Here is a 13,276-nt window from a genome sequence, read left to right as displayed (position 1 = left end):
AATGCAAGGAAACTGGTCAATAACAACATTCCATGTGCTGTGAATTTCATATTTAAAGTAGCATTTACACTGCAAACCAATACAGTTCATATTAAAAATAAAGGTTTAACTATAGGATTGAACAGCTATTTTTTGGCCGTTCATGCATGTATGAACGGATGTCGGAGCTTCCAAACTCAATGAACGGCTGAAAATATCTGTTCAATCCTTACAACTCAATTCAACAGTCACCTGATGTAAACAATTCAACAGGAATATAATGATTAAGGAAAATTACAACAAGGTGTTTTCAAGAGTTCAGTCAGACTCAGTTATAAGTTTCTTTCCCCGAGCTGAAAATTACTCTCTGTAAACAAACTTGTCCCGTAAAATCAACGTGCATGTAATAAACTATTCTTCAAATCAAATTCAAATCAAATAAGCTTTATTTAAAGTCGGCAAGTTATGTAACAAAACAACATAAGCTCTTAAAGAGCTTTTATAACCGACATAAAGTGAATAATAAAACAGTGAATGCATGCATACATGTAAGACAATACATAAAACGAGAAACAAATAAAATATGACGAAGACAAATTAAGACATTTACAAGCACTTATAAGCAAATTAAATGCAAAGCAAGCAGTACCACACCGAGAACAATAGGATTTAGGTGCGCTGCTTCAGTCATGGTAACACAAATCATGTTTCACAGGCAACATAGGAGCAGTTTTTTTTTCCAATATTTGACAATATAAATGTATGTAAAATAGTAAGTCTTCTTAGTTTACAAAGATTTCTACCAACTCTCTTCAAAATTGTCAGCTGTTGTACAGCTATTGTACAAATAGTTTTAATAAGACTATCAAAATTTAACATAAAATCTATATCATCTCCTAGGAGTTTGACTGTCTCTTCACATGTCACATTAATATCACAAATTCTAAAAGAGTAATCAAGGGAACCAAGGTTATAGCGGTAATCAAAAGAATGTAACCCAGGGACAAAGACCAGACATGGAAAACACATACAAAACAAAGAACATAAAGTAACTAAAATCATACATACAAAGTAACAAAAGCAAATGAGCAACTCGGAATCCACTAAAAACTGGGAGCATGGACCAGGTGCACCGGTAGGTTAAGCGTCCTCGGCTTTTCTAGAAACATCCGCCGAGTTGCTCATAAAAAGTCAAGTTCGGGGTAGACAAACGAGGGAAGGAAAACTATGACCTGTTGAATAAATCAGTTTTCATGGTGCTGATGGATACACCATAACGATCCACGAGTTCATGATAACGACCATAAAACTTCTGTAGTGATGACTAGGAGACCTTTTAGCATACTTTTTACCTACAGCAATCGTCTGAAATTTTTCAGGGTTAGCCTGCATGCAGTTAACATGAAACTAATCAATCTAAAACATTTACAAGATCATCATAACTAGAAGAACAGTACGTTAAAGTATTGTCATCTACATAATTATAAAGATTACCCAATGAAATAAAAAATGTCATTGATAAATATTTTAAATACTAAAGGCCCCATTATTGATTCCTGGGGGTACACCTTTTTCAATATCTGCCCATTGGCTTACAATACCACCTATCTTCATTTGTTGTTTTCTACTTGATAAATAAGATGAAAGTAGATTACAGGCTTCTTCAGACAGGCCATAAGACGACAGTTTACATATCAAAATATTGTGGGGAAGGCAGTCAAAAACTTTAGATAAATCTATAAGAATAGCAGCCAAAAAGTGATTTCGTTCCAAAGCAAGTTTCCAATCTTGCAAAAGTTTTAACAGAGTTGTTTGCCAGCCATGTCCTTTCCTGAATGCACACAAAAACTATCAGATATATTTTCGAAGAAATTTGAGAGTTGCTCTGCCAGCACTTTTTCAAAAAGTTTAAAAGGATTGGGGAAAATACTGACAGGTCTATAGTTATTTTTCGGGAAAAGATAGCTTTTTTGTAGATAGGTATAACCTGTGCTTCCTTTAGCCTGTCTGGATAAGAACTAGTTTCTATAGAAAAATTGATCATATCAGTAATTGGTTTTATAATTGATGAACTGCAACATTTTATCAATTTTACAGAAATTGTATCAACACCTGTAGCCTTTTTTGTATCAAATATGCTTATAATTTTGGCTACTTTTTCCTCACTGGTGGGTTGAAAAGTAAAACAATTTTTCTGAAACATTTTATCTTCAGTTTTCTCCAAACCACATGTAGGATTATTATCTTTGTCAAAATTGTAATCTTTTCCAATATCTTTGGATACGTTTACAAAGAAAGTATTAAAAACTTCTGACACCTCTTCATGTTTTGAAATAACATTTTCATTTTCTTGCAGAAAAATTTTTGAATCTGAGCTTTTACATTTCTTTGAAAAATAAAGCTTTGTAGTTTGCCAGAAATCCTTTTGTTTACATCCTCCAGTGCATCGTTCTAAAAAAATACTTATTCTCTGATTTACGTTTTAGTTTGTTAACAAGATTTCGTCTAATTCTACACTGTTCCCATGTTTTAGAATTTTTATTATTTAATATTTGGTAAATACATCTTCTTGTCATAGATTGCCTTCCGCAATTCCCTGTTCATATAAGGAACCTGATTCTGCTTCCTGTACATTGTTTTTATAGGAGCATGTTTGTCAAAAATGGTTGACAGTTTATTTTCAAAAGATTCATAACACTCATTTATGTTGGTACTTGGTAGGTTGGTTTATGGATATTTGCAATATCTTCATTTAACGCATTGATATCTAGTGTTCGGAAACTTCTATAGTTTATTTTCTGTTTTTTTGGACAGGAATAGAGTTATTGATAACTGTACAGATCATATTATGGCACTCAATAATTCCTGTTGAAAAATTTAGTGTTCTAATGCATAGTTTCCTGTTGTTTGTTAATATGATGTCAGATTTTTCATAAAACATGTTGGTTCCTTGACTAATTTGGATACGTCAATTCTTACGGCTATAGTATGCCGTTCAGTTCGTTGCCACACTCTTTCAAACTACACGGCCGCCATATTGGTTTCAAGTTTACTGACGTTCATGCATGTATAATCGATCTGGCGAAGTTCATGCATATATGAACTTTCTGGCAACGACTTTCTCGACCAATCAAAAATGGCTATCAGCATGAAGAATCTCATGATAAGAATTATAGATGTATAACCATTTCAGGCATGATAAGTTGATAACTGGCATTCCTAGAGACTGTATCCTTCTATCTGAAAAGGCAGAGATAAAAAATTACAAACAAATTTACAAAACCCAGGGCTGTCAACCTTTCAAGATGCAAATGTGTAAGATTTGGCTTATGTTGGAAAGATCAAAGGAAAATGCATCCAAATCAACTGCAAAATATGTGAGAGTGAAGGAAAAATATCATGTACATGTACAATATTGGTAAAATGTTATCAATGCATTAACACTAACATTTAGCCCTGTTTGATAAACTTTTACTCGTGTAAATAAATCTGTTAAGTGTCTACAAATACATGTACATGTTTACACTACTCGTGCCAAATGTGTGTCGTTACAATCCAAATTCATGCAATGCAATGCATTAAAAATATTAACCATTCGCTGAATACTTGCACCCAAAACCAGTGGTAGATCCAGGGGGCCCAGGCCCCCGTTAGAAAAAAAAATTTGAAAAATTGTGTTTTTTTTTTGTCATAAAAAACATTTACTTCATGATCCTCACCAGTGATCCTGTTAATAAATATTTTTGCCCCCTTCTTCACCTTTAACTTTGGATCCGCTACTGACAACTGATAAACTCAGTGCAATCAAGTTATTTAGTTCCATGAGGAAGATACTAACGCTCATTGACAAAATGACATGATTTAATGGAAGTACTCCATACGAGAAGGTGAAAATAATTGTTACTTACATGACTGCCCCAAATCCCGTATATTTTCGTAAAAAATGATGATATTCAAATTAGGTACAAAAAATGTTACCTCAGGGATTTAAGCGATTATGGGCTCATTAAAGTCTTTGAAATCATAAGATTTCATTGCGAATACTCCTTACGAGAGTCACGAAACTTAGCCGCTTCGATTTTTTGGCAAATAAAAAAAAAACTACTAATTTTTGGCACGCAATTTTAGTCAGATATTAAAAGATTATTCTTATTCTACTGAGTTTATACTGACCTAGTTGTGGCTCTCTAATGCCCCATGTTATGATATTCTAGCAGGCAGATCCGATTTTCTACCTAAGCAATAACAGTTTGGGAATTTGGAAAAAGGTGGGTCCCAAAATTTTCCTAAAAAATGCCGCCATATTGGCTTCCTCAGCAACCACCTGTAATTAGATATTTTCCTACGCAGGGGCTTCCGGTTTTCCTACTGAATGTTTTCCATTCAAACCATACACGTCACAATATGACCATCTGAATTGTCCCTTTCTTGTTGACGTCATTGTATTGTTTACCCCGGTTAGTGCGCTGTCCGTTCAATCGTTCCCGAGTAACATTCCATTATCTTTTGTTTTGTTTTGTTCCCCTTGTTGTTTGTTTGTTTTTTTTTTTTTTTGTGTCACTTTTTTGCACATATTTTTGTAACCGTTTTAACGGTATTTGTTGTAGGCGAGAAAGGGTCACTATTATATATAAAGTAATAGGAGTATAGGTTTCAACTACTTTTTTTTGTATAGTTTTGTTAAAATATCATTGTTAAAAAGCCGAAAGTAATGTAATTAATAGTTTTAAATATTTAACATGAAATACAGACGTCACTACTTTTCCATATAAATACTTATTGAAACAGATTACACGTGTAACAAAAACACAATCACTCTTTTAAGTTTTTAACATTCATGTCTTTTTAAACACGTCATGTGCACTCCTTTTATGCAGCGAGAGCATTCTGTTCTCGACCTCCGTCCGTTTGTCCTATTTGAACAGACGATGCAGTCTTTATTTTCCAGAGAGAATTCACTTACTTTTCTTCCCCCATTTTGTGGATTTTTTCCATTGAGGTAGTCCTTAGATAGGCTTTTAACGACATGCTTGATGAAATTCAGGTCTAGACATTATAGTATTGTCACTAGTATTTTGGAAATATAACAAATATGCGTGCAGTAGAATCCGATGAAAAACATGTAATATTAATTTTTTTCCAAATTTTACAACTTTTACGTTGATCATTATATGACACCAATTTGATCTGAAAGGTCAACTCCTCCTTTAAAGGAATTGTACGCGTTAATGATTTATGGTTTATTGTTCAACGATCTACACGCAGCATAGTATATATGAAGACACAACAACTACTAGTTTACGTTGCGGAGCTTCTTTATATGCACAAAGAAGAAAGCCTCTTTGACGAGCATATTTTTTTCACCAGGGTTTGTATTATGTGTAGCTTCTTTAATCATTTTTGGCATTGGTGTGTTTGACCGTATTGTTCTGGTGTTATGTGCAGAATGATATATATTTAATTGCACAATAAACGCATCAGTCCAAATTTCAATGTTTGTTATTTGTTTTGTTTTTTATTGTTGAATCAACTGACCCTGGTTGAAAAATATAGTGTTTTCGGTTGCTTTCATTTGTCGAACTATTGATAAATATTGATAAATCAACGTATTCTCCTTTTATTAACTTTTCTTTTATTGATTGTGATACATTTAATGCTATGTCATCATTGGCACTTTTCATCTTATTTGGTACGTTAAATTGGTTTTGTTTTGGCCATATTCATTTTTATTAGCACTATAATTAAATTTCTTGTTGAATTCATTGCCTGTATATAATCAGTATTGCATGAGACGATAGAATTACTTTCGAAATTCGACGAGTGGTTTCCTGACAGACCTGGGTTTTTTGGCATTTATACATGCATGGAGGCAGAATTATAAGATGCCATGGATATTGAAGGGACGGTTGTACTGGAGGGTGCCGATGCTATAGGTTGGGGAGGCACAGTACGTGTTAATGGTCTTGAATCATTCGCCGGTGGACTTGTTGCCTTTCTATCACCACCATCTTTGTTTTTAGCCATACGTTTACTTGTACTTTTTCTAAGAGGCAGATTATAACTAATCTGAAACTTACCATAATATCTATGAGCGTTTTGCAAATTTGAACTCGTGTATTATGTAACAAAATGTAACCAAAATGCAAGATAAACAGGCAGTATATCTACTTTTACCGTATTTATTTTAAAACGGTGCAAACATGCATTTCATTGTGTATTTTCCTTTATCCGGTTTGGTTTACGATTAATTTCTAGGGCATTCATTGTTTAATTTGCCTCTATTTGAAAGTTTTGTCTCATGGATTAACTTCAAATCCGTTTACTGTTTGCAACCCTCAATCATGATATATACATTTTCGCAAAGAAAAATATTCATAATTTGTTCTGCCATGTTATTTTCGAGAGTATAAACCGTCATAACTTAACCATCTATAGTTATAGTCTTCAGTATAAATGTTGTAACCATGGTTATGTTTATTTAAATGACGAAGACTTCCGTTCGTTGTTGTGTGTGTCTGATTTCCATGTCTGGTCTTTGTCCCTGGATTACATTCTTTTGATTACCGCTATAACCTTGGTTCCCTTGATTACTCTTTCATTATTTCTATGCATATTTTAACGATAAAAATCGACGAAAAAAATATATACTTAAAAAATACTCTAACAAACTCAACGGAAATAAAAATAATTAAAAAGTTTCTAACAACTTTCAAATTTTTCTCGTAATTTACCTTTTTATAATCTTTCTCAAAATTTGTGCTTCCATGTGTAATGATTCATAGAAGTACCAATGGTACATTGTCATAGTTCAAAAACTGTATTACAAACTACGTAGCTTTAGTTTAAACATATTGTACATGTATTTGTCGAATAACGTAATAAAGGGATTAGACACAATTGCATCTTACTTGTGAAGTCTTTTTTCCATTAACGAAATCCTCGTGTCCATGTAAAAACACTTCTCGATTAATCGGCAAATTTCCCGGTGACCATTTATTTCTGCTTTAGGAGACTGTATAAATGACATTCGAAAAATAGTGGTATTGAGTTTCTACCTTGAATCCACATCTGCAAGTTGGATTACCAATAATGTATACTTTATGAAAGTCATAATTAGGAAATGATGCTCCGCCTCTCATATGTGTTAGAACAATATTAAGTCGTCTGAGTCCAAAAGCACAGTGTTTGGGGATATTGGTTTTTACTGTACATTTTAGTTCGCTTTTGAATTTTGATAACGAATCCAAATCTCTTGTTGATTGATCTAGATTATTCCAATGTCTTATCGTAGAGGGAATAAATGATTCTGATGTTATTGAAAGTCTACAGAAGGGTAATATTGTATCTGAAACATTTCTTAGGGGATAGTTAGTAGTACTTTGAATTGTTTGAGAAGTGAATTGCATAGAAATGGAGGTGCAATTTGGTTGTTAAGTGTATGCATCATTTGGAGTTCTCTTCTCTCGCGTCTAGATTTTAATCTTTCCCATCCAGTTTCGCGGTTGATAAGATCTATCTTGGAAAAAAGGGTAATCCAGTTACGATTCTAGCTGCTTCAAGTTGGGCATTTTCTAACTTATTCGAATAAACTACACCACAGTTGTTCCACACTTCACTTGCATATTCTAAAATTGGCCATTTTGACGTATTACACCTAAGTGTTTATGAGAGTCAGCAGTTGAAATTGCTTGATTATTGAAGTTAATGTTAATGTTAGGTATACTCATGTTCAAAATCGTTACATGTAAGACTTCCGTCTTACCCGGATTAAACGTCATCAACCACTTTTTAGATCAGTCGTCTAGTTCAGCAAGATCATGATCTCTGATATATTTAATATGTACAAGATCGGTTCCGGAAACTCCAAATGATATATCATCTGCAAAAAGTCTTGACAATGAAATTAGCTTTTCAGATATACTGTTTATGAAGATGATAAAAAGTAGAGGACCTAGCACAGACCATTGAGGAACTCCAGCTGAGACACCGCAAACGGGGGACATTATATTTTTTATTACAACTCTTTGCTCCCTGTTTTCAAGATAACTTTTAAACCATTTAAAAGATCACCAGTCATGCCGTATGACTTTAATTTATGTTGTAAACCTTTATGCCACTCTCTATAAAAAAATCTCGAGAAGTCACAAAAAACAAGAAACAGCTACGTAGTTCATTATGGGAGACCATAAACATATTACAGTGTCACAAAAAAACCACAAACACACCTTTATTCTTACTTTTATTAATGACAGAGAAGTAACCTCCATGAACTTTTACATTTTGTCAATACTGGCTATATAGAATTATATTTGTATTTGTGACTTCCAGTACAAATGAAAAAAAGTATGGTGCTTTTGCAATTTGTATATTTTCGTAATTGTCACTGTTTTGAATAAATTTAATGATAATTTGCTTAATTACCGCAATATAAATTACTTTGATCTACATTAAAAAACATAAAATCGTTTTTCGTGATATCTTTCAAAAGACGGGAATTTGAAAAAAAATGTTTTCTAATTTTGATTAAAAAAACAAACCTACACACTAACTTATAAAACATACCTATACACTAACTTATAAAACGTACCTACACACTAACTTATAAAACAACTGCATTACAGCGAGTACAATAATAGACTTCATGTGATGTAGATATCTGCGTTCAATTGAATGACAATTTTATGACATCAATGCTTAATTACCGCAATATAAATTACTTTGATCTACATTAAAAAACATAAAATCGTTTTTCGTGATATCTTTCAAAAGACGGGAATTTGAAAAAAAATGTTTTCTAATTTTGATTAAAAAAACAAACCTACACACTAACTTATAAAACATACCTATACACTAACTTATAAAACGTACCTACACACTAACTTATAAAACAACTGCATTACAGCGAGTACAATAATAGACTTCATGTGATGTAGATATCTACGTTCAATTGAATGACAATTTTATGACATCAATGTGAATGGTAAACTAACAAGAGACTCAAATGTGTTTACTTGTTAACTAATCCCTTTGGTTCATGACTGCTTTTTTTGCTATCGTTCTTTGAGCATATCGTGTAATATCAAACATTATGCAAATAAATTGTAGTGTGGTTCAACAATACTGATAAGTATTTATTTAAAGTCTGCATTATTTTAAAAAAATAAAAAAGTTTTATCTGAAATTACGCAAAACTTTCATTTGGCCAAATTAAATATCTTTTGATTATCCAATACTATATTTTTATTTCCTCTTGTCTGCCCAATATTTGATCAACCTGGCTGGGAAATGTTCAGTTTGTAATTTCCTAATAATATATCTTTAAGCAGGTCTATCCATAGTGTTAAATGATATACATATCTGTAAATACTCCTTCATAAACTACAGAAAGTTGGTATTGATGTATGAAATATGTTATTTTTGAAGCGAACTGTATGAATCGTTGTGACCTTAAAAACGATCCAAGCAACATAAATGTACTTATTCAGAGAGACTTCGCAAATACACAACATTCAAAACACGCTTTTTAGCATATGGCTTTTAATTCCTATTGATACTACCAGCATCAATCTGTACATGTACCAGCATATGTGCCTACAGTAGCTTAAAAATTTACAGATTAAAAATGGAAAATAAATTAAAAAGCTATTACGACTTTCAAGGACTGATATACCTAATAACTTTCCCGGGTGTCTGTTTGCAACCGCTAGTTAAAATGTCATCAGCACAGCTGCATGCTTCAGTAGTGTGATATAAATCTTTTAAGATGTATTGTTGAGCGCGTTTAATTAAAAACGAGTTCCAAAGACGGTTAAAATAAGATACAAAATTGTACCAAGTTATGACATGTAAGTTTGTAATAATTTAGTACATTCAGTGTATTTGGAAGCAATGCACTTATCGCTCTAAATCATATCTAAATGATAGGAATTTTGTTATTCAGATTTCCGACTATACATTAGAGGGTTATTTTTTTCGTATCGATTCAGCATTAAGTTAGACTCTTTGTTATTTTGAACCTTAGGTATAAACTCGGTGTGAATGATTTTCAACGCTGCTGCTGTAATGACGCTAGAACGCGTTCTGTGCATTTTCAGTAAAATAAATCAGTCGCGACTACGATCATTTGAAACAAAATAAGTAAGCTATTGTGATGTACTTTATCTACCACCATAATACCTAATTATGGAACTTAAGGATTAGAAGCACTTTTCCACTTCTCAGTTCGTCACCGAATCTGTAAACCAATAATTATAAAGAAAAACAGCTAATGATAAGCGTATGTAAACATGATTATTAGCGGTACCTAACATGTGGAAAATTTGCAAAAAAATAACCCAGAAAAAAACAAACAAACCCCACTCCCCCCTAAAAAACAAAAACAAAAATGACTATTCACTAAAGGGTAGTAGGCGTAAAGAGCAGTACTGATTTACATTCGATATCTGATAGTTCAGATGTCGAGTGATCATTATCATTCGAAATTTTCATAGATATATAGGGTCATATTTCTGTCCCTGAGCCATGATGATACGGAATATGAGATCAGTTCTCCTAATGAAGATCCTAAATAACAATTTTATTCTACTGGAATGCCTACTAATCTGTATTAGTTACTTCATTTTAATATACTAAGTGGTTCATGTTATCAACATCAAATACATATGTCACATCAAGACAACGTGTTATTAACTTAACTGTTGTCTCACAATGTAACAGTGTATTTTTTTTTAGTAATACTTTTTTCCATTTTTGTCTTATTGTATTTTCTTGAGCCTTTTTACGTTTCCGTGCAATTACTTCTGGTATGAAAGTGTAATACTAATGTGATATACATGTATTAATCAAATCAAATAAGGGACGTTAATACTTTTACATACTATGCGAAAAATTGATAGTCATGTGATGACATTGAAATTACGCCAAGATACTTTGGAAATCTTGGTAATGGCGCAAAACTTTCGCGATTTATTGATTTAAACATATTTTATTTAATATCAAATAGGATTGGGCAGCAGGTGTTGCATAACCCATAGTTTTTTAAACAATCAATTAGCGCTCAATGTTTAAAATTATTAAATCTATCATATATACATGTAATTATACAAACGTATCATATAAAAGAAAGAGGTAGCAGCTACATCTAGATGTTAATAAGTAAAAATATACTGAAGTAAGACTAGAACTGGTCATAAACTCTAAAATTAAAATTAAACTAACTCGGAACTTCTAACTAACAGAAACTCAATTGTCTCTTGAGTATATATATTATTAGATATATACAACGTCTCAGAATGTGACGACTATATTGGCTGCACTGCTCCATCGGATCGAATTGATACAGGGAAGATAATGTAAGCATATAGAAGGGTCTGAAAAATTCCCTACGATGTTAGAACTGTCAAATTTGCGATGCAAATTTTTGGTCGTTCCCTCTGCGGGTCTCGAGCTCGTACCGCTGTGACATATATAGAACACCGCCTGCGTTAAGTCCAGCGCCCTAGACCACTCGGCCAGCTAGGCTATATAAAAAATATACCTTTCGCTGGCCGGGTCATTCATCCTCGTAGGATAAATCTAGGGTTGTAACTTAGTACACAATGTATGGTAGTACGGGACAGTTCATTTAGGTGTTATTATGTAGGATAGAAGATCAAATTATTAACTCTAAGGCAGATCGTATAGATTTCAAATGTGTTTGGTTAACTATTAATAAATAGATAGGGGTAGAAGAGACAAAAGACAGAAAATGAATTGTTTATGCATCTATTGTCCATTATTCCATGGTAGGTCCACAACAAAGACAATTAACAATGGTCATGGCCATCTGGTTTCTGAAAATTGTTCATCAGAACGTGCCCAGAATGATTAGATTTTGTATATCATCAACAGTTTCGTGACGACTATGTCAAACAGGCTTAGCTTATTGAAGCCCCTCCATTTCTGTATTTCTGTATAGTCTAGGATATGAAGTTTCTTGTACAGAATTTATTTCATTTAAAACAAGCATATTCCAGGTATCTGAAGTTTCAAGTACAGCATTTATTTAATTTAAAACCTGTATAGTCCTGATCTATGTAGTTTCAAGTACAGTATATAGTTCTGTCTGGACATTCAGATTCGTCTGCATGCACAAGCGCCATTTTGGTGGCGAAAAACATTTTACCAACCCGCCAATTCCCATTATGTAAGTACTCGGTCGACTTCAGTTTGATTACGGAAGCAGTTTTCAGTTTTTACATACTACGTACCTTTGCTGTTTCTTAAATTCATATTTTGTGTTTTTAGGATTATTTGAGAAATTCTGCTCATAGAAACTTTGTGCTTAATTTCAATTTAGTACACTGTATTCAAGTCAGCACAACTCTTATAATTGCAAAGTTTACATTTTGTTTACCATGTATATATTTTATAATCCATAATTTGTATGTTTTTCATTTCATTGAACAGCATTTAATTAAAATGTTAATCTTCAATCGATCAGTGTGTTTTCGATAAACAGCGAACCAGCTTCAGATGTCTCATGGAATTGAATATGCTTTTTGGGTATCAAGTGATAAGCCTCAGACGAGGTCATCCCAGTTAATATATGTAATAGGTAAGATTTACCTACTGAGAACCAAAATTGGTGTAAATGGTATGCTACTGTTGTCGCAGTACAGCTGAGTACATGTATGTAATATGGTTTATAGATTTTGTAAGGTTTCAGATCATAATAATAATTATTTGTAATGATATAACATTTTTAAAGTAATATTAGATTTTTTCCATGTATACAAATAAATGTAATGAGTTGCTGAAAAAGGATAGATTAGGCTTCCTTACATTTTTTACCATTTTTACAAGTACATGTAGGACTTTAGGTAAAACTTATTAACTTAAGTGCATAGTCATAATAAAAACTGTTACGTATTCTATATCTATACTGTTAATTAAACGTTTCATTTTCATGTTTCATCGGTGTGAAAAAGCGTTGACCATACGTAACAAGTTTTCAATGAAGTGCTAGTACTTCATGTCAAAATGTACGATCGGTCAACATAACAACTTTATCAAAATTCAAAATTGTTGGGATGATTAAATTGGTCATCATGTCAAGATCTACCAGGCCTGATATTTTGATCTTCTTAACATTTCTCGGCATCAAATTGATGGCACAAGAAAAATTCTTTTTACTTTGTCTTTTCTAATATTGTTTTACCATGTACCATATTGTCATCGTTCATGCATTGGTCTGCCACCCGTTGAGAACACTGGTCCAAAGGACAATGGTAGCTAAATATCGTCGTCCCCGCATTGG

At 32.8% G+C, this 13,276-nt stretch overlaps 1 pseudogene; it reads right to left on the bottom strand.

The window, feature by feature from the left end:
• Positions 1-4,807: 4,807 nt before the first annotated feature.
• On the bottom strand, positions 4,808-6,784 carry LOC148609504 (uncharacterized; annotated as a pseudogene).
• Between the last annotated feature and the right edge of the window lie 6,492 nt (positions 6,785-13,276).

The sequence above is a fragment of the Perna viridis genome, chromosome 8 (genome assembly GCF_037379345.1).
Source record: "Perna viridis isolate PV_CMFRI_1.1 ecotype Kerala chromosome 8, ASM3737934v1, whole genome shotgun sequence".
Lineage (NCBI taxonomy): Eukaryota > Metazoa > Mollusca > Bivalvia > Mytilida > Mytilidae > Perna > Perna viridis.
This window is presented reverse-complemented; position numbering and strand designations above follow the sequence as displayed.